The sequence below is a fragment of the Crocuta crocuta genome, unplaced genomic scaffold (genome assembly GCF_008692635.1).
Source record: "Crocuta crocuta isolate KB4526 unplaced genomic scaffold, BGI_CrCroc_1.0 scaffold95, whole genome shotgun sequence".
NCBI lineage: Eukaryota > Metazoa > Chordata > Mammalia > Carnivora > Hyaenidae > Crocuta > Crocuta crocuta.
In genome coordinates, this window is record NW_027530971.1 from 2,355,353 (window position 1) to 2,378,691 (window position 23,339).

Sequence of the window (23,339 nt, forward strand, 5' to 3'; positions counted from 1 at the left end):
ACAGCACGGGTTGAAGACAGATGTCTCCAGACCCAAAGCCAGGTCTACCACCCGCTGGCTGTGTGACCTTGAGCAAGCCATTTCGTGTGTGAGCCCCTAGAGGTTAATTCAACCGTACCTGGCAACTATTAGTAGCAGAAACAGAAGATGCTGCATAAAAGCCCATCAGGTGACTGGCTTGAATAGGATTTGCATACTCCTGGAAACTCAGGAATTTATCATGGAGAATTTGCTTGGAAACCTTTACTCCAGAATTTCATCTATCTGCTTTATAGCTCTCATGTTAGCAGGGAAGTGGTTAACAAAACTGTCATGGGTTTCTTGGCCTTTATTAGGTTTTTATTTTTTAATTAAAAAAAATTTTTTAAGTTTATTCATTTTGAGAGAGAGAGAACATGAGCAGAGGAGGGGCGGAGAGAGAGACAGAGAATCTCAAACAAGCTCCACGCTGTCAGCATAGAGCACGATGCAAGGCTCAAACCCACAAACCATGAGATCATGACCTGAGCCAAAACCAAGAGCCAGAGGCTTAACTGACTGAGTCACCCAGGAGACCCTAGGTTTTTTTGTTTGTTTGTTTGTTCATTTTTTAAATGTTTATTTATTTTTGAGATAGCATGAGCAGGGAAGGGGCAGAGAGAAAGGGAGAAGGAATCTGAAGCGGGCTCCAGGCTCTGAGCTGTCAGCACAGGGCCAGATGGGGGGGCTCAAACTCATGAGCCATGAAATCATGACCTCAGCCGAAGTTGGACACTTAACTGACAGAGCCACCCAGGTGCCCCCTCCCTAGGTTTTTATTTTCAAATTTTTATTTGGAAATAATTTCCAACTTACAGAAAAAAAAAAGTACAAATCGATCACCTCACATACCCTTTACCCAGATTCACCTACTGTTAAGATTTTACTGTTTCAAAGTGAGTTACATGCTTGATGGCTTTTTACCCTTAAGTACTTCAGCATGTATTTTTAGGTTAAGCACATTCAACTCCATTCAACTTGAGTCACTGACTTCGTCTACTTACGCTGCTACAGGATTTTTGTCTTCTGTACCATCCATATTCCAAGTTTTGTCAGTCAATTTCTAAGAGGTTTTGACCGTATGGAGTTTTGTCTCAAGGTACCAGATTTGGCCCTTGGGATTCACAACTCACAGCCATGGTGAGTAAAATTAATTGGGACTCCCTTTTGCTTTCAGGGCAAGGAATTATAATAGGATAGAAGAAAACTGACCTTTCTGGTGAGATCCTCCAGATTGCAGCAAAGAGCATATCCAGTGCTGTTAGAGACCTAGACCATTTCCTTCAAATGACCAGAGAGGAGAGGGGAAGTCTAAGGCCTAAAGATGGGGGTGGGGGTGGCTCAGACCCGAAGGGCACAGAGCAAATGGTGGATGAGCCAGAGCCAAAACCATCAAATATCAGGGGCCTGATAAGCTTCCCTCCAACAAGCTTTATTAGCCTTCCTGACTGAACATTGGCCTGCATTCCTTTCCCTGACACCCGAGAAATCTGACCCAGTTCACAATAATACTGATAAAAGTAGGCAACACTGATGGAATGCTTACTATGAGGCAGACACACCATGTTAAACACTTTAGTATGCATTACCCGCTTAGTTCTGATGAACAATCTTACTGCTAACAAGCCCTATTGTCTTCCCCATTTTACAGATGATGCAACTGAGGCTTAACCAGGTTATGTAACCTAACCAAGTGCCCGCCCTTGGAAAATAGAGATGGTAGCACTGGAGTCCAGTCTCAAGTTTCTTCAACCACAATGCAAGAGAGAATGAGCACCAGGCTCAGTGTTTTAGAGGGTCAGTGTTTTGGAGGGGCTGGAGAAGGTCAGGTAGGGCTTCTCATGTATGCTCCAGCACTCATATTCATAACAGCCGGGTGTGCACAGTCACTTCCCATTGGTTGTTCCCTTTTGTTCCTCCAACTGCCCATTGGAAAAAGGATGAACATAAGGTTCGAAGTGGTTCTGTGAATTCTACAAGGCCCCATGGCTATTCTGACTGAGTGGAGATTTGACCCAGGCCTGCCATTTTTAAAATCCTGCTACCCCAGGGGTGCCGGGGGGGGGTTAGTCGGTTAAGTGTCCAACTTCAGCTCAGATCATGATCTCACAGTTCATGAGTTTGAGCCCCACATTGGGCTCTCTGCTGTCAGCACAGAGTCTGCTTTGGATCCTCTGTCTCCCCCTGCCCCACCCCCCCGTCCCTCCCCTGCTTGTTCTCTTTCTCTCTCTCTCAATAAGTAAACTTAAAAAAAAATAAAATAAAATCCTGCTACCCCAGCAGGCAGATGAGATGCAACCAAGCATAGAATAATATATTTAGGGATTTCAGGTTGCCTGGTGTTTTGTAAAGAAAGCCAGAATAGCTATGTGACCTGGATAAACATGAAAGCCACTTGCTGATCTAAACACAACTTCCTGAATGGCAGGACAAGACAACGGTTACTACTGCTCCCAAGTCCTGAAGTTTTCAGATCATCTCACCTTTAACAGGTAAGATGATTTATTTATTTATTTATTAGCTGCGACCACTAGCAACAGTCTGCAGCTGGGGCCACTGTTAGGGAGGAATAGCTTTCTTGGGGTGGGATGGTCTGGGGCACACTCGCGGGAGGACTGAGTTCAATCAAAATGAGAGCCTGCTGAGATATCTGATTCTCCCATACTGGTGTCCTTAGTCATTTGCCCACTACTTCCAAATATTTCTTAAGCATCTATTATATGCCAGGCACCATTCTAGATGCTGACAGAGTAATGAACCAAGGTAATGGCACATAACTCTCCTTTGTTTGAGTTTATGAAATGCCAAACTCATACAACTGCAAAAAGCAAATGGAGGTAACAGTAGTAATGCTATTAATTTTTCTATTAATCTCTTCTTTATCTTCTCTACTCATGACATTAATAACTGGAAGGTAGGGGGGTAAAGCCTGAGCCTCAGGGATTACAAGGGACTGGTAGAAGTTGGCCTGCAGAACAACAGAACACATGAAAGATCGTGCCATGGGTCACCGGGCAGCCTTGGGGTCCATAATTGTTTAGAATTCTCACATAGGGGCGCCTGGGTGGCTTAGTCGGTTAAGCGTCCAACTTTCGCTTAGGTCATGATCTCGCGGTTCGTGGGTTCGAGCCCTGCATCGGGCTCTGTGCTGACTGCCAGCTCAGAGTCTGGAGCCTGTTTCAGTCTGTGACTCCCTCTCTCTCTGACCCTCCCCTGCTCACGCTGTCTCTCTCTCTCTCCTAGAAATAAATAAAACATTTAAAAAAAATTTAGAATTCTCACATAATTCTGTTACAAAGCAGAGACTGAAATCTCAGGCTTGCTATGCTAGCTAAGCCTCAGTTCCCTGAGGTCTAAGATACAGATAATACTTCCTATCCTAGGACTTGTGATAACTGAATGATAAAAGACCTTCCATTTATATTAGTTTCTTTATTAATGTTCTTCCCCAAGAATACTTTTTGAGTCTACGCCTTTGAAGGACAGTAGTTAGTAAGAGGTCTTCATGGAGTACCTGGGTGGCTCAGTCCATTGATCATCTAACCCTTGGTTTTGGCTCAGGTCATGATCCCAGTGTGGTGGGATCAAGCCCCATGTAGGGCTCTCTGCTGATTGTGGTGCCTGCTTAAGATCCTTTCTCTTTCTTCCTCTGACCCTCTCCCCCATTCTCTCTTTCTCCCTCTCTCTTTCTCAAAAATAAATAAATAAATAAAAGGACAGTACCAAGAGGTTCCTCTTTATATGCACATATATGTATTTGTTAAAAGTGCCATAAGACATCTATAGAACAAGCCACCCATTAGCAGCAAGAATCACATATATTTTTAAAAAAAGGACTTTTGTGGCCTAACATGTGACCCATCCTAGAGAACAGTACATGTGCACTTGGACGAATGGATCAAGAAGATGTGGTTTATCTATACCATGGAATACTNTTTTAAAAATCTAAGAAGGTTAAAATTATCTTTTCGGAGTATCTTTTCTAACCACAGTGATATGAGAGTAGAAATTAATAACAGGAGGAAAATTCGAAAATTTGGAAACATGTGGAAATCAAACAACACAATCCTAACAACCAGTGGGTCAAAGAGGAAATCAAAAGGGAAATAAAAAGATATCTTGAGATAAATACAAATGAAAACACAACATGCTAGAACATATGCAAGGCAGCAAAAGAAGTACTAAGTGCTAAGAGGCAGTATATAGCAATAAATGCCTACAGTAAGAAAGAAGATTTCAAATAAACAACCTAATTTTAGGGGCGCCTGGGTGGCTTAGTCAGTTAAGCATCCGACTTTCACTTAGGTCATGATCTCTCGGTTCATGGGTTCGAGCCCTGCGTCGGGCTCTGTGCTGACTGCCAGCTCAGAGCCTGGAGCCTATTTCGGAGTCTGTGTCTCCCTCTCTCTCTGACCCTCCCCTGCTCACACTGTCTCTCTCTCTCTCCTAGAAATAAATAAAAATATTTAAAAAAAACCAACAACTTAATTTTATGCCTCAAGGACTAGAAAAAGAAGAACAAATAAAGCTCCAAATTGGCAAAAATAAGGAAATAATAATATTAGATCAGAAATATAGGAAACAGAATTTAAAAAAAAAGAGAAAACACCAATGAAACTAAGAGTCAGTTTTCTGAAAAGATAAACAAAATTGACAAGATTCCAGCTAGAATAAGAAAAAAGAGAAGGCTCAAATAACAAAGTAGAAATAAAATAGAAGATATTACAACTGATGACATAGAAATATAAAGGACCATAAGATGGGTGCCTGGGTGGCTCAGTTGGTTAAGCATCTGACTTCAGCTCAAGTCATGATCTCATGGTTTGTGAGTTCGAGCCCTGCATCAGGCTCTGTGCTGACAGCTCAGAGCCTGAAGCCTGCTTCAGATTCTGTGTCTCCCCCTCTCTCTGCCCCTCCCATGCTCATGCTCTGTCTCTCAATAATAAATAAAAACATTAAGAATTTTTTAATAAATAAATAAATAAACAAAAATAAAGGACCGTAAGAGACTACTATGAACGATTATATGCAAGAATTGGATAACCTTGAAGAAATGGATAAATTCCTAGTAACATACAATCTATCAAGACTAAATCATGAAGAAATAGAAAATCTGAACAGATCAATAACAAGTAAGGAGACTGAAGCAGTAATCAAAACTCCCCTAATGAAGAAAAGCTCAGGAACAGATAGCTTTCCTGCTGAATTCTATGAAACATTTAAAGAATTAATGCCAATGCTTCTCAAACATTTCCAAAAAAATGAAAAGTAGGGAACACTCCCAAACTCATTTTACAAGTATTACCTTGATACTAGGGACAGTCAAGGGCATTACAAGAAACAAAAATCATAGGCCAATATCCCTGATGAATAAAGATGCCAAAATTCACAACAAAATACTAGCAAACCAAATTCAACAGCTTTTTAGAGGGATCATTCACTATTCTTAAGTGGGAGGCAAAGATAGTTCAATATATGCAAGTCAATAAATGTGATATATCACAGTAACAGAATGAGGGGTAAAAAAGCATAAAATCACCTCAATAGATGCAGAAGCATTTAGCAAAATCCAATGCTTTTTCATCATTAAAAAAAAAAAACACTTAGCAAACTAGGTATAGAGGGAATATACCTCCACCAAAGAAGGCCATATATGATAAACCTACCCCTAACACCATACCCAATAATGAAAAACTAAACACCATTCCTCTGAGATCAGGAACAAGACAAGGATAACCACTCTTGTCAGGTCTATTACCACAGTACTAGAAGTCGTAGCCAGAGCGATTAGGCAAGAAAAAGGAATAAAAAGCATCTAAATCTAGAAGGAATGGGGGAGCCTGTGTGGCCCAGTTGGTTAAGCGTCCCAATTTGGCTCAGGTCATGTTCTCACAGTTCATGGGTTCAAGCCCCGTGTCAGACTCTGTGTGGACAGCATGGATCCTGCTCTGTCTCCGTCTCTCTCACAAAAATAAATATAAAAAATTTTTAAACTGAAAAGAAGAAATCAAATGTTTGTTTGCAAATAACATGCAATTAATAAGTAGAAATTCCTAAAAACTCCATGAAAAAACTGTTGGAACTAATAAATGAATTCAGTAAAGTTGCAGGATACAAAATCTGCATATGAAACCAACTGTGTTCCATACAACAAGAAACTATTTGAAAAAAATTAAGAAAACAATTCTACCCGGATTCATTTTATGAAGCCAGCATCACTCTGATTCCCAAGCCAGACAGAGATACACCAAAAAAAGAGAACTACAGGCCAATATCCTTGATGAATACGGATGCAAAAATCCTCAACAAGATCCTTGNCAATAATAAAGTAGACTGTCATTTAAGAATTTTGGAAAGGATAGGACCTAAACTGTGCTTATTGCCAGCTCTGCACAACCTTGATTAATTAGATCTATACCATTGGCTTTACTTTAACCTAAGCTAGAATATGACTGCTGGATCTCCTGTTACTCAGCAATCTCCCAAACCTCACCTTTCTCATTTGTAAAATAAAGATACAGAACCTTAAAAAAAAAAAATTAATTGTACTTGCAACAGCATAGAAAAGGAAAAAAAATATTTAGGAGCTTACTCAAGGAAATGAAAGACTTATACACTGAAAACTATAAAACATTAATGAAAGAAATTAGAGAAAACAAAAATAAATGAAATGATATCCCATGTTAATGGACTAGAAGATTTAACATTGTTAAAATGTCCATACTGCTCTAAGTGATCTACAGATTCAAAGCTATCCCCATCAAAATCCCAAAGGCAGTTATGTTTTCTTTTGTTTTGTTGTAGAGAAATAGAAAAAACAATCCTAAAATTCATATGGAGCCACAACAGACCCAGAGTAGTCAAGGTGATCTTGAAAAAAAAAAGAATAAAGTTGGAGTCATCACACTTTTCAATTTCAAAAAATATTACAAAGCTATATAATTAAAACAGCATGGCAGGATGTGTGGGTGGCTCAGTCAGTGAAGCATCTGACTCTTGATCTCAGCTCAAGTCTTGATCTCAGGGTCATGAGTTCAAGCAACACATTGGGCTCCATGCTGGGTGTGGGGCCTACTTAAATACAAAAACAAAAACACAGCATGGTACTAGCATTAAGGCAGACATATAAGCCAACAGAATAGAATAAAGAGCCCAGAAATAAATACGATTAACTGGTCATCAAAAAGCATGCCAAGAAAACACAATAGGTAAAAGATCATCTCTTTCCAAACAAACAACATTTGGAAAATTGGATATCCACATGCAAAAGAATGAAACGAGTCCCTGATGTTACATCATGCACAAAAATCGACTCAAAATAGATTAAATACTTTTTAGGTCTTTAAGATCTGCAACTATAAATTCATAGAAGAAAACAGGAGGAAGACTTCATGACATTGGTTTTGCCAAAGATTTCTTAAATATGACCAAAAGCTCAGGCAACAAAGTAGATACATGAGACTTCATCATGACTACATCATAAGCAGTTTCTGCACAGGGGCTTCTGGACGGCTCAGTCAGTTGAGTATCAGACTTCAGCTCAAGTCATGATCTCACAGTTGGTGAGTCCAAGCCCCACACTGGGCTCTCTGCTATCATCACAGAGCCCACTTCAGATTCTCTGTCTTCCTTTCTCGGCTCCACCCCTGCTTATGCTGTCTCTCTCTCTCTCTCAAAAATAAATAAACTTTAAAAAAAAAAAGTTTCTGAATTGTAAAGGAAACAATCAGCAGAATGAAAAAGGAGAAAATATTTGCAAGCCATTTATCCGATAACAAGTTAATGTCCACACACAAGGAATTCATACAACTCAACAGCAAACAAAAAACCAAAACAAAACAAAAAAGCAAACAAAATGAAACAAAAAAACCCAAAAGAGAAATAGCCCAATTTTAAAAATGGGCAAAGGACTGGAATAGATATCTCTTCAAAGATAGACAAATGTCCACTAGGTATATGAAAAGGTGCTCAACATGACTAATCATCAGAGAAATAAAATCAAAATCACAGTGAGCTATTGCCTCACATCTAGTAGGATGGTTATTACTGACAACAAAGCTAAACTAAACTAAGCTAAACAAAAGATAACAAGTGTTGGCAAGGATGTGAGAAACTGAAACACTTGTTTACTATTGACAGGAATATATAATAGTGCAACCACTATGGAAACCACTATAGACATTCCTCAAAAAATTAAAAATAGAACTACCATATGGTCCCGCAATCCTACTTCTGGGTATATAACCGAAATATTTGAAATCAGGATCTCCGAGAGGTACTTCCATTTTTGTTGTAGCACCATTCCCAATAGCCAAGATATGAAAACAACCCATGTCTATCAACAGATGAATAGATAAAGAAAATGTGTTACATGCATACAATGGGATATTATTTAGCCTTAAAAAAAGAAGGAAATTCTAACAATTGCAACAATATGGATAAACCTGGAGGACATCATTCGAAACGAACTAAGCCAGTCACAGAGGGACAAAGACTGCATGATTAGATACCCTTATATGAGGTCTCTAAATTAGGCAAACAGAGAAGCAGAAAATGGGGCACCTGGGGCTGGGTCGGTTAAGCGACTGGCTCTTGATTTCAGTTCAGGTCATGATCTCACAGTCTGTGGGATGGAGCTCCCTGTCGGGCTCTGTGCTGACAGTGGGGAAGCCTGCTTGGAATTCCCCCCCTCTCTCTGACCCTTCCCTGCCTGTGTGCACACATGTGCGCGCTCTCTCTCTCTCTTTCTCTCTCTCTCTCTCAAAATAAATAAGTAAACTTAAAAAAAAGAAGATAGAGGGTGATTGCCAGCAGCTGGGAGAGGAGGAAATGGAGGGAGTGTTGTTGCTCGACAGGTGTAAAGTTTCAGTTATGCAAGATGAATAAGTTCTAGAGACCTGCTGGACAACGTGGTGCCTAGAGCTAACAGTTCGGTGTTGTGCACTCAAAACTTTGTGAACAGGGTAAATCTCACGTTAACTATCCTTGTCACAAAAGCAACAACATACACACACACACACACACACACACACACACGCATGAAGGGGCACTGGAAACTTTTGAAGGTGATGGAGATGTTTATAACATTGACTGTGGTGATAGAATCATGGGTGTATGCACCTGTCCAAACTCACCGAATTTTATACAGTAAATATATGCACTTTTGGCTACACAATTATATATCAATAAAACTGAATAAGAGACAACCACAAAAACTAGTTTCGTCCCCCAAAAGCTTGAGATACCTGATATATTTGTTTGCTACATAAAATCAATCCTTTTGGGAGCAAGTGAGGGAAATTGTTTTATTCAACTTCCAGCATAAACACAGAGCCGGAAGTCATACTTCTCTTCCCATAGAATTCTGGAAAACTGAAACACAGGCAGGATGGGGTTGCATCTGACACGGTTTGGAAACCTGATAAGCCAAAGAGCTAGTATACACCTGGGCAAACTTTAATTCCCACTGTACCCAGAGACCAGTTAAAGACAAGTCTCTTCAACAGTGGCAATGACTTGCCCTGGGCTGGAAGGCAACATACAAACTTGCTTTGAACTGAATCCCCATGAACCAGCAAATATCTTCCTCTCGCAGAGCCTCCATTTCTCTGTCTGAAAATGAGGCTATGTGAGAGCCTGTCCTGGGTGGGGCCCTTCAGCAACTGCTTCTCACCTGCACCGTCCGTGGCCTGGCCTCACAAGCCCCCATCAAGTGGTTACTCTGCAGACAGGCTCAGTGAAAAAACACATCTCTCCTACCAGATCGAACCTCTGGCTGGCAGAAACCATATAATATCCCCTTGTGTGTTGCCCAGCATAGAAATTGGCAACGTCATAATTATCAAACAACTGTTTGGTAAATAGATATTTTTTTTTAATTAAATTTTTTATAGTTTATTTTTGAGACAGAAAGACAGAGCATGAGTGGGGGAGGGGCAGAGAGAGAGGGAAACACAGAATCCGAAACAGGGTCCAGGCTCTAAGCTGTCAGCACAGAGCCTGATGCGGGGCTCCAACGCACGAACTGTGAGATCTGACCTAAGCCGAAGTCTGACACTTATCCAACTGAGCCACCCAGGGACCCCTAGATTTTTTTTTTAATGCATGACACAGGGGTTCCTGGGTGGCTCAGTTGGTTAAGGATCGATCCAATTTCAGCTCAGATCATCATCTCACAGTTTGTGAGTTTGAGCCCTGCATCGGGCTCTGCGCTCAGAGCCTGGAGCCTGCTTTGGATTCTGTGTCTCCTCTCTCTGCGCCTCTGCCTCTTGTCCTCTCTCTCTCTCCCCCATTCCTCTTTCCCGCCCCTCAAAAAATAAGTAAAAACAGGGGCGCCTGGGTGACTTAGTCGGTTGAGCATCCGACTTTCGCTTAGGTCATGATCTCGCGGTTCGTGGGTTCGAGCCCCGCGTCGGGCTCTGTGCTGACTGCCAGCTCGGAGCCTGGAGCCTCTTTTGGAGTCTGTGATTCCCTCTCTCTCTGACCCTCCCCTGCTCACGCTGTCTCTCTCTCTCTCTCCTAGAAATAAATTAAAAAAATTAAAAAAAAAAAAGTAAAAACATTTTTTTAAAACTCATGACACAAAGAAAAGCTTACATTTTGAGCAGCCTGGCACTTACTAGTTTGAAAGAGCAGCCACTGCCCTACTTTCAAGGATGACAAACCTTCTTGTTTTTAGTTTGGCTTCTAAGTATGACCATCACCTGACAGTAACTTATTTTTGCTTCCTGTGAGTCAGAGAGCCAAAGACACCGTCCCCAAGCCACCAGGACAGCCTTTAAACAAACGGCCCCATAATGAATAGTTTGGGTACAGTAACAGCTTTCACACACCTGTCACAATATGGGAAAACTCTAATTTTCTTAGTGCTATGTATTAGTAAAGTCCATGTCCTATGATTTTGAATGAATCTCTAGGAATGCTTGTTCAGATGGCCGGGGAGAAGCCCCATGTCACAGCCCAGGAGAGCAGCTCGGACATGTGGCAGGGCCAAGTGGCACCTCTGTGTCACGGAAATGAGTACCATGTCAGTCGCTCTGCCTCCGTGAGGTTCATCTGGAAAATGAACTGTTTCTGAAGATTAAGTAATAGAACAGACACAAAAGTGCAACATGACTGCCAAAGCCCATATAAAGATCAGACACTGTTTTTGTTTTTTCCCATTTTCCAAATGGGTCACAAAGGGTTTCAGAACAGGACTGCGAGAGAGAGAGTAATACCAGGCTTTCAACTCTGGAAAGATCCATCGTTCTTCCTATATGCAAAGTAGCAAACTCTATAAAGAGGATGGGAGAGGCTGGTCACAGGGGGTGGCATTTGGCAAAATGATGACAGGAAGGACACCAGAAGGGAAGCTTTCCCAGGTACAGAACTCTGTAGAGAGGGAAAGTCCAGTTCAATCTGATGAATACTCATTGGGCACCTGCTTGCGCTTGAAACAAATAATAATAAATTAATATTTGCTGAACACCTATTATGTTCAGTTAGTGCTTTCATACACGCATATCTGCTCATCCTCACACTGGTCCATTCCAGAAGGTGTTATTGCCTCCGTTTTTAAAGATGAGGTAACTGAGGTTCAGGGAGGTTGCAGGATAAAGACAGGAACCGGTAAGGGCCGCCCTGGACAGCCAGGGCCTCTGACTGTACACCCTATTTCTCCACGGTCAGGAGTGTGCATTCTTATTGTTACTGACACTACTAATTTCCAAAACAGATATGAGGCATCTTTGGAAGGGGGTTTCTAGGGGAGATGAAATAGAGGGACCCCAGCAGTGTAAGCTCCTGCAGCCCAAGCTGCCTGAGGTAGAGAGGTACATAGTAAGTACTCAATAAATGGCATACTGACTGACTGGGGTGGGGGGAGGATCTGGCACTCAGCAACTACTATGTGTTGTAAGAAAAGAGAGCCTGCTTGGGTGTGTAGGGACAAGGCTTTTAGTTGTCCGCCATGTGCTATAGTTACAGGTGTTCTGGGGTCTGCTGACTACCAGCTAGAAGCGACCCTTGCCCTGAGTATCCACCATGTGCCAGGAGTCTTGCATTTCTTATCTCACAGCAACTCTGTGACTTGGGTATGATTATTCCTATTTTGCAATGAGGATATTAGTTTCAAAGAGGAGACGCCGAGTCCACAGTTATAGGTGGAGTTAGTGTCACGGAAAGGCTGGAGCCACAGCGGAGTTCTCAGGTTCCTTCCTTCAGAGGAGAAGCCATCCCTCCCTTTCCTCCCCCAAGCCCCCCAGAGATGAGTCAACTTCAGTGAGACCCTCCCATCCAAAGCCTAGCCAGCTAATAATAATAATAATAATAATAATAATAATAATAATAATAATAAAGACCAGCCATTTACTGAGCACTTACTATATATCCAGGCACTTGAGTGCATTGAATCACTTAATTATTTCATTTTGTCCCGATTAGTATTCACATTAGTCAAAGGGAGGCAGCAATCCCGAGTTCCCGCGAGCAGAAAGCCAGTAAGTGACAGAGCCAGAAGGAGAATCCACTTGGATTTGACTTTAAATTCCTTAACACGGGGTCAGCCTCCGCAGAGGCAGAGGGGCGCAGGGCTCCCGNCCAGGGACACACGTGGGTGCTCCCGGCGCCCCGCCCTGCGTGCGCTCGCGAGCACACCTCCCCTCGGACACCGAAAGGCTCCGGGCACAGGGTCTTCCGGGGCGGACGGACGTGGCGCTCCCGTCACTGGGCCCTGCGTGGCGTCTGGGGATTTGGAGACGTCTGGCTCCCCCCGGTTGGAGGAGGGGGAAACCCCGGCAAAGCGCAGGGACTCCGGGAGGATCCCCTGCGTATTTGAACGTTGGTCGGCTGCTTCCCCACCCACCCCGCCCACGCTGCCCCCTCCTCTCTTCTTGCGCTGCGGAGTCCGCAGCGTCTGACTTTGAACCTTCACCAAAATCCCTGCAAAAAAAAGCAGCGCTGTCCCTGGGGAGAGGACCCCCACCTTGGACCAACCAAGGTGAGGTCACGCTTTCTGAAGTTACTCCCACGCGAGTCAGGAGGCATCATCCACTGACCTTGACCCTTCCCCGCAGTCACCTGGGACCCTGGCATTTAAGGTGGGCAGTTTAACGAGGTGATAACGAAGTGAAAATGGCCTAGTAGCCTCTTGAATTTGAAGCCCGATTGAGGCTTTCCTTAGAAAGGGAATTTTACGAATAGGTTACACCCATGGAACTCTGTTACCAGTAATAACCCCTGAATGTTAATTGGTCATAATTACCTTGTTAAAAGTCTCCTAGACCCCTCCAAGTTCTCAGAGGACAAGGGAAAGAAAGTTGCTGAGATTTACAACCGGGAGGGAAACATCATATTACTTTCTGCATTAGGTTATACATTAGCATACTTGTTCAAGTGAATTTTCCGCTTTCAACTTTTTAATATCTTTCCAATTCCCAGCTAGTCTCTGGAAATTTAAAAAGGGGCGGCAGGAGGATTGGTGATGTGTATGCCACAGATGGCGATGGAAAAGCTGCCCAGAACATGTTGACATTTTAAAAAAACTTAACATCCCCCCACACTTTAAAACTATGATATTAGGAACAGAGTATAATGGCAAAAGTTACTCGTAGAACATCTGTTCCTTCCAATGGGAGGATTTCTTTCCTGCCAAGAATTTATGAATTTTATATAGGAGCTTGGTTCTGTTTGGGGAAGGGGGAAGGAAGCTGGCCAAAGCAGCCCCCTCCTCTGCCCAGAGTGCAAGGATATTTTGCTCCTGACTTCTAGATGGTTTGTGGGGCTGCTGATGGGGCAAGAGTCACCCTTCAGAAGGACATGACTGAGGAAAAATCTCAAATAACTGCCATGCCTTGTTTAAAGTACAAAGGAAGGTCAAGGCCATAGGACTTGAAGACAAGATTCCCATTCACAGGGGGTGTAATCCTTTTTAGAGGAGAAAGGAGAGCTTATAATTGGGATAACACATAACCAAACGGTATCAGTTCATTACAAGTGTCCCTTTCATTTTCACATTGGCCAGATAGGCGGACATTCAATTCATCTCAAAAACTGAGTCAGTCCCTTCCTCTGCAGGCAATTGTCTTTTGCTTTTGGTCAATCGAGCCTGGTGACTAGAAGTTTATCTTTCTAAAACCACCAGGGGGTTGCTCAGGAAAGACATCTAGGTGAATAGGACACTAAATGGATTAGCAGTTGAAACATTAATGAGTCTCTTTTGACTCAAAGCAAGTTTATCTGAGTAGATTGCCAGTGGCCTCCTCTTCTGCAACTGAAAGAAGGTTCATGTCCACCGTGGAGATCAACTTTTTCCATTCTTACGTAGGCCATTGTCACTTCTTGGTCTTTAAGTGGGATTAATTGTTTTTTTTCTTTTCTACTCAGAGGATTTCAAATGAAACATTAAAAAAGTCGAATCCATTTAAGTATCAAGAATCTAAATTGTTCCTCTTTGACAGTGAGAGGGGGAAAATATCACCAACATCAAGAGTTTAGGACAGGTATTCAAGTCAAAAGATATTTATTGAGCATCTACAACCCGGCAGGTGTTTTGTTACAAATTGTCCTATCCCTCATTCTAGAAGGGAGCTGGACAATAAATGGCTCCAGCACATGTTACATCACAAGTAATGATAAGGGCCATGAGGAAAAATGAAACATGTGAAAGAGATACAAAATAACAGGGGCAGGGTGGAATGGTCTGAGAAGGCTGCTCCAAGGAACTAACCTTTGAGTGGTCCTTCTAGAATTTTCTCAATGGAAATGTACCTCCACACACAATAAACATAGATCTATTTTACCTATCTGGAACCCACTCTATAGCTTTTACACCTGTCTCGTTGACTTCTGAACATTCTTCTCTGTGCATAGAATAATATACGGCTCAAGAACATGGGACTTGGTGGAATCAGGTTTAAATCCCAGCTTCCCGGCTCAATGGTTTTTTGATTGTAAGCTCTCTTTGCCTCAGCTTCCTCAGCCTTAAAACGAGGCGACTGATACTGCCTACCTCATAGGGTTCTTGTGGGGACTTCAGGAGAAAAATGCATGTCAAATGCCGACTGTAGAAACAGCATGTAGTAAAGCTCAATAAATGTTAGCTCTTCATTTAGCAGATAATCTAAATGAAGTGTGGGAGTCCATTCTGAGGACATTCTAGGACTCACTTAACTGCTGCCCTACTGTTGGACACAGAGTTGAACACAAACCAGACTCAGATGATGTGAATGGAGGAGAAGCGTAAAACAGTAACCAAACAAAATACAAATGTAGAAAATGCCCACATCAACGCTTTTTCTAAGAGAGACTCCCTTCTGACATCCTTGATGCCAAACCATATCCACACATTAAAAACCTGTCCATTTGCCACCTATGCCTAGGTTAGGGGTCCCCTGGGCCTTATCTATTAATTTATGGTCAGTATGTGGCCTCGTGTACAGGCTGAGGATGAGGGCCTGGACAGTCAGGCTGCAATGAGGTTCTGCAGTAACGTAACTATGAGGTACTTAGGCCTCAGCCACCTCATGCGTGCAGAGGAAACTTCAGGTGACATGTCCTTTGGAACTCCTTCCTTCCAGCTGTCATTTGCTTGTTCTTTGAGTACTAGCTAGCTCCCAGACTGTGCTCCTGTGTTCTGAAGAGCCTTCCCTGCTTCTGAGATCTGAAATGGCCCTCTGAGTCATTTGTTCATGCCCTGTGGCACATGCTCAGATCTATTTTAGGTTGAGATCCCGTTTAGGGGAAAAGGGATTATCTTTAGATATTGGGAGCATCAGGAGAATGTTGGCAGAGCAGTTTGGAAGATGGCGAGGAGGGAGTGTCCCCCATGGGCTGAGGCTCGAGACTGTGGGCTCAGAGCACAGCACGCCAACAGGTTGCTTCTTTCAGCCAATTTCCATGGCACTGTTGTCCACCGAAGGGGGAGAGTGCGTGATCTTCAGCGTCAGACTTTCTCAGGCTTACCTCTGACTGGCCCAACTATCAAGAAGGTTGCTGATCTCTAGTCAAATTAATTACATGTATAAAGTGCTTTGGAATCAGTGAATGAAATATTTGAGAAGAAAAGCAATGGCGTATTTACTTTCGATGATCTTAGAGGGGCCTTAGGGCGCTGTGATGCAGAAACGGATTGTCCTTTCTTGAGTCATTTTCCAAACTGGAGCATAGAGGAATGTGGTGTATTTTTAATAGAATGACAGATAAGATTACTTGTTTCTATTAGCAAGAGGGATGGGTTAGGTCAATCTTGTCCACATAGCTTCCTGTGCACCAAACATATCCCCTGTTTAGATTAAAAAATAAGCACATTCCAAGGAGGTGAAGAGCAGATAATCCTCCAAATGAAATTAGCTTCACTTTATCTGGGAGGCGGTTGTGACATGACAGAAAGAGCTTGGGGTTAGGGGCCAGGTAGACCAGGGTTCTGATCATTGGGGAGGGGGTGACCTTGGGCAAGTCACTTCACCCTTTGGGGCCTCGGTCTTCTCCACTACAAATGGGCATAATAACAAATTCTTAAACACCTAGCAAAATCTTGGATATATCATAGGTGCTCAATGAACGTGAGTGCTTTGCATCCACCTCCAGCTCATTCAACTGACAACTCTGAATCCAGGGACCAAGCACGTTCACCCTGACACACAAGACATGTTTTCCTGTGGTCAGTGATGATAAAGAAACTAGAAACTGAAGGAAACAAACAAACAAATAAATTACATGTCCTATACCCACAGTCTAAGAAATTGTCCCTCCTCACGAAGTTTCTATTCTTGGCCTTCTGTTGTCAATCTGGGAATATTGTCAAAGCAAATATTAGTTAAAAGTTGTTGACCAAGGGACAGGTAGTTAAATACCGTGTACAGCTGAGAGTATTGTTATCACAAACCTAAAATAATTTTTCTCAAGCCTTTATTTATAAAGGGAGATGTTGGACTGAAGTATTCAAATGTGTCCTGAGACAGTCGGGCAGAGGATTTTTTTTCTCGTCAGTTCTTTTTGTAGACCTAGTGTCTGATCAGTCCACTGTAGTGCTTTCTTCTTTGTTTGTTTGTTTTTCAACAAAGTGCCCGTGCATTCTCATTAAGGAAATAAAGGAAATGTGTGTGTACCAAAACCTAGGAGTTATTTGTCAGTTCCTAAAGAGATGACTGGATTGGCATTGCTGGAGCCTAAGTGGACTCCACCATTCATGGAGAGAATCAATCTATCACACTCCCCTTAATCAGTGCAAACATTCGGCCGAGCAGTTTTATCAATTTTTTAACATACCGTATTGATTGTATATCAGGAGGAGAAACTGAAAATAAAGAACGCTAAACGTGGAAGAGGTCACGCACTTCCAAATGCAAATTGAGATCCAAACATTAAACAATAGGGATCTTCTAATCCTTTCACAAAGGCCCAAATTGCAAATCAGACTCCCGAGCCAGAGTGGCTTTGCCTAACAAAGTGTTTAATGCAAAGAATCCCTTAGGCAAAGCCTTCTCTGTTTCTACAAGCTTTGGCACCAAAAGAGCCTTACGAAGTCAGTTATGCTCCCTCACTATGAAGTTAATTGTGCCTAAAACAAAATCACGTTGTCGTCTTCGTGTAGATATGCAATCTCGAAACCCTAGAAAGGTGTCTTGGATTGCAGATTAAGCTACATCTTGCCTGAATCATTAATTCCAAGAGAAGCTTGAAATTTGGTTGTATAAGGTTGAAACCTTCACGCCGAACCTGAATAACACGTTTTAACATGCTTTGACATGCACCTGATAAACAAGTTGGATGTATCTAAAATAATAAGCAGTCGAGAAAATTGTAGGGGGAAAAATGGTGTATGTTGCTGTAGTTAACATGGCTGAGTCTGTCAAAGAACGATACAATCACTTTCTAAGAGACGTAAACAATTTTTACTGGCTAGATTGCTGATTTCCATTTCAGTTACACTATATACCCCCTCATGGAGCCATTGTACCAGAAAAAAATACCTGCAGACTTGCATATTTGTGTATTCTTCTTGATCTTTGGTTTCCCTACCCTCTGCACAGTGGCTGGTAAAGTAGATCTTTGAGCAGATTATATATGTTTGAATGGAATCGCATGGGAAGAGAAAGAAGCAGAACGAAGCCAGAATTATGTTTTATATTAACACTTTTATGGAATGGCTCCTATGTTGTCCGTAGAAGGGAATAGCGGGGAGTGGTAAAGTGCCTGTTTTAGCTGGCTGGCGGCACAGCACTGAGAGAAGCACTGTCGAGAACAATGAATATTTTTTTGGACATCAGCTCACAATATTACATTGAATTTAGAACTGTCCTGTAAACAGTTTTTTTTTTTTTTTTCATATGGAACCCTTCATGAATTTGTATGTCATCCTAAGGCGGTGCTAATCTTCCCTGTATTGTTCCACTTTTAGTATACGTGCTGCCGAAGTGAGCACTAGAACTTTCCTTTTAAAACCATCCTTTTTGGGGCACCTGGGTGGCTCAGTCGGTTGAGTGTCCAACGCTTGATTTCAGCTCAGGTCATGACTCCAGGGTCTTGGGATCCAGCCAGAGTGGGGCTCTACGCTGACCGTGGAGCCTCTTAAGATTCTTCCTCTCCCTCTGCCTCTCTCCCTCTGATCACACTTTCTCTCTCTCTTAAAACAAAAAAACAAAAAACAACAACAATGAAAAAAACGAATAAAGAGGAGAGTTTTAGAAAAATAAATAAAACCATCCTTTTTGTTTTTTAAATTCTTTATTCTCCTCTAAGTTTCCCTTAGGTTCTCAGAATATAGCAGTCAGCTGCTGGCCTGCTGAATGAGATCAAGGTGCTGGTTGGTGTTCCTCTCTGGACTTGATGTGACCTTGGGCAAGCTCAGTCTTTTAGGTGGGCCTCCATTTTCTCCTTGAGTTAAATAGTCTTAAAGATACTTTCCTGTTCAGAAAGTCTGTGTATTTATTTATTTATTTACAACATCTCATTTATTTATTTACTTACTTACTTACAAGGTCTATGTAATTTTACAGCTTTAGAATATGCAGTCTGTTCCCCGTTCCCTCTGTGAAACACTAATAGTGGCTCAAAGGCAGGGACATTTGTCAACTTCATGCACTGTTTTTCTAGATTCAGTTCATTTAGACATGTTCAGACATCAGAAAACTACTGTCGTGCAAGCAGCTAGAAGAGTTTCAGGCTTGAAGAGCAGCAAAGCAGGTGGGTGGTGGCTTCACAGCCATGGACGGATGCGCCTTCCTCAGTCGGGGAGACTGGCGCACCCAGGATATACAGTGTAAAGTGCCTTCATTAAGCTTTTAACGTGTGATTTTTAAAAAAATCTTCATTGTTATCTGTATCGGACACTTATAAGTTGTGTAAAGAGGCACGATGGATTATCTAAGGATAAGGATAAACTATTGACAATTTTGGACCTTTTTCCAAATTCGGACTTCCTGAAGGCTATGCCCAGTGTTCCCCTAACTGCTTCCTGTGGGTAACCTGACACCCATCTGCCTCCCCCCATACACAGCAAATGAACAAAATTCTTTCTAGAATCAATGCAGAGAATCACCTGTCAAGAAAGCGTCCTCTGAAAAAGATGCCAAGATTTGGGGCTAACTATTTAATAAGTGATTAATTTTTACTCAATTAAATCCAGTAACTGTGGGTATTCAAGGGCAAATAAGGGAAACTTTTAGTGCCTTCTAGGGACTCATGTCTGTTGAAGGAGCCAGACCCATAAAACCTTGTAATATGTGAGGATAAGAGTTCAATGAAAGATCTAGATTGACTAAAACGCAGGAGACTTTTAATAAAAACTGGGCTTTGAAGGATATATAGGAGCTTGTCAGGGAATACGGGTTTTTCCAGAAGCAGCAGAGACCCACATCTGTAAGCAAAGCTCAGAGGCTGAAACAGGCATGGTGCAATTAGGGTCAAGAGTAGTTTAGCATGGCTGGTACAATTGAGGAGTGACTGGGTATTTAAAGAGAGAATAATGGACACTAGGTGGAGGCCACAATTGAAGGACTGACCATGTTAAATCTTTATCTACTAGGAACTGGGGACCCTGGGAAGTTAATGAGTAGAGGAGGGGCTTGACCAGATCTGTTTGACCAGGAGAGCTGTGTGCTGAGCCAGAGCTGGGGATAAAAACAGGAGCTTTTTCTTCCACCTCGCACTGAAAGTGTGGTCATGCTCATGGCATAGTGATCAGCATGCAAAACATCTGTGGGAAACTCACAGCTTCCCCATCAGTCTACCTTTAAATAGCACTTTGGTTGGGAGACAGAAAGTGCGGGACTTTTGACTCTTTACCGGCTTTGTTGGAAGAACCTGGATATTAGCAAATCCTTCCGAATTGGTGTGTATCCATTTTGCATGTGACCCTCCCTGCCCAGCCGACTGAAGACAGACATATTAGGAGAAAAATGCTTTGGGTATGTCAGCAAGAATGAAAAACAAAAACCAAACACTAACTTGTAAAGGGAAACTCAGTTTCCCTCTCCATAAAATGGGGATGGGAGAGGGAGCTCCACTCCATCTTCATTGTCAGGATCTGTTACAGTAAAGGAGAGTGTAAGTGCTTCATAGATCTCACAGTGTTGTGCAGAAGTAAGGTGTTATTATACACCAGCAAAAAGTGACCGGATCAGAGAAGAGGCATGCTTGCGCTTACTGAAAAAAAAAACCCCATCTATCATGTCTAAGAGACTCTGCTTTGTGATTTACATTGATTCACTAATCTCCCTAGCTTTCAGCGAGTGTATCTAGAGTTCCTTCAGTATCTCTGTAAAGTTATTTACCAATTTTAGCTTTTAAGTGGGTATGCAGACACAATATCTGAGTGTCATGTCAATGTGGCCACCGTTCAGTAACATGCATGTTGATACAATCCAATGCCAGTTAGTACAGATTCAAATATCATAGGTGACATAGGTATTACAATCCCACTCAACACCCTCCCATTCCNCATTGCCAAACCTCTACCTGAGGCTTCATCTATCTACCTCCTACTACCTACCTACCTGCCTATGTCTCCATAAAGAGCTATTTCACTTGCCTCTTGCTTTGTTTAGCTAATATCAGGTACCGTGGACATGAAAAGAGACATAAAAGGATGACAAAGGGTCCTCACACTTTAGAGTATTGTTATAATTATTGTGTTGTGTCAGTGAAAAATGCTCTGCTAGGTATAATCAGATGTCAAAGGGATCCTGGAAATGTGTACTTGCTTTTTGTTATGAAATTGCGTTTCTATTTATTTCCCCCTTTTCCTTTAAGAAAAAGTGGAGAAGGACATTTGGGAGCACAGGTTGCAACGTGCTGACTCCTGTCGGGTGCCAGAGAAGACTGAAGCGAATTGAACAAGTCAATGGTATTGTGGAAAACAATTAAAAAGGTGGACTCTCGGTGTACGTGCTTCCAGAGAAGCAGTTTGATTGATGCTCTTACCCTCTGCGCCCTCCTCTGCCCCACTAGGCTAAGTGGCTCTAACACAGCCTGAAAGATTTTCTGTGTTTAGGTTCACATGACAGTGGTTGGTTTCTTCTGTGTTTTGACTCCAACCAGGGCATTGAAGCCTTTAGGAATCTTCATTAGGATTTAAGACCTTATTAGTTTTTCAGGAGACGGTGAGAAATGTACTCAAGATTTACTGTTTTAAGGTAAAGGCTTCCAAAGGGTGTTTGTCTCCAACTTTCATTTTAGTTTCACTTACTATGAGAAAACTCTATTTCCATACAGCATTCTGATTGTGAACAGTCGCTCCTTCTGCATTTTCATCCTTCTGCATAACACTCCGTGATATGTTCCACAGCACTCATTATGTAGAGAGTTCTTGGTGGTTTAATGTGCAATATTATTGGAGGGCTCTGCACGTGAGCACTGAATGATAGTTTCATTGACAAACTTTAGGAAGCAGACATCGCTTTCCATTTAGCACTATAAAAGCATGTCTCTATACACTAGAAGGTGCTAAGAAAATACAAAGAAATGAAGCGCATAAAATAAAATACATGATAAACAACACGATAGAAGAACGGAATACATAAGCTAAAAAGTTTTGTGGAGGACTGGGCGTGTGTATGGTGGTGTGCTGAATAGGGCTTCAGACGCCGGAGCATACAATAGAACAGGTGGCTGACATAGGCTGCTAAATTTAGGTACTCCCATCTATCAAAGTACAACAGGCACCATCACTGCTTGTTTTAAATATTTGCCCTGTGGACTTGTTTTCTTGGCATAAGGACCACCTCCCATGGGCTTTCTTACATGTAAAGAAATTATATGTAAAAGTGGTTAATCTCCAAGTATGAAATAACATTGCATGTTTCTAAAAATTAGGACAGTTTTTGAATGGAAGAAAACTCTTCCCCCAACCATCCTACTCGAGATGGTGAAAATTCCTGTTTTATTTTAACAAACCCAAACAGACACTAAACGTGTTTTCAGACACTAAGCATGTTTTCAGGTAGGAAGACTATTTTGCTGGAAAAGGCATTTTACTGGGAAAGAGATAGCCTGAAAAAGTCTGATGTGTAGGAAACCCTGTTGTTTATCTTGTGTGTGTCTGTGTGTGTGTGTCGTGTGCACAAGTTAAAACCTATGACATACAAAATTAAATGTCATAGGGAAAATGTAATAAGCAGGCATCTCGAATGTTAGGTGCACTTTATTATACAGTGTAAACGGCTCTATAATGCAGTAATGACAGGACACTTCGGCGCTCCGAATGAATAGGAATGAGTGTAAATAGTTTTAGCTATTTGTGCACGTTGAAAAGTTTTGCCCTGTTTCATTTTTGGTAAATCTTATTTGTTGTTGATATTGAAACTTTTTCAGATTAGCAAAAGTTTATGCACGTGATGTTTCACTACGACATCAGAAAATTTTTAATAAGTACGTTCTATTTTGGGAAGTTTCTTCTGAGATCATAGTTCCTTAGCAAGCATGAAGATGGTATCAGCCATTCAATAAACACTTTTCATACACAACCGTGTGCCAGAAGTCTCTGTATGAGAGAAAGGTGGGTTACAAGAGCAACCACCACAATGCAACACACAAGAAAAGCCTTCTTGTTGAAGTAGCTTTAACTGCTCTTTTAAAAATAAAAGCTTAAATATTTGCACCTGCATTCTTAAAAAGCTAAATAGATACTTATTTGGAAACTGTAGAAAATCTACATGGAGAAAACCAGTACGGATAGCTTGGCATTTCCTTCCAGGCCTTCCTCTGAAAGTTTCTGTGACTCCTCTCTCTCCTTCAATGCACACACACAAACGCATGCAATTGGAATCATACTGTTTATAGTCTTAGGTCCTGCTTTTTCCACTTAACATACCATGAGCATTTTTCCATGTCATTAAATATGC

At 41.9% G+C, this 23,339-nt stretch overlaps 1 pseudogene; it reads right to left on the reverse strand.

Annotated features, from left to right (window-relative positions):
* Nucleotides 1-18,320: 18,320 nt before the first annotated feature.
* Nucleotides 18,321-18,421, reverse strand: LOC144236299 (U6 spliceosomal RNA; annotated as a pseudogene).
* Between the last annotated feature and the right edge of the window lie 4,918 nt (nt 18,422-23,339).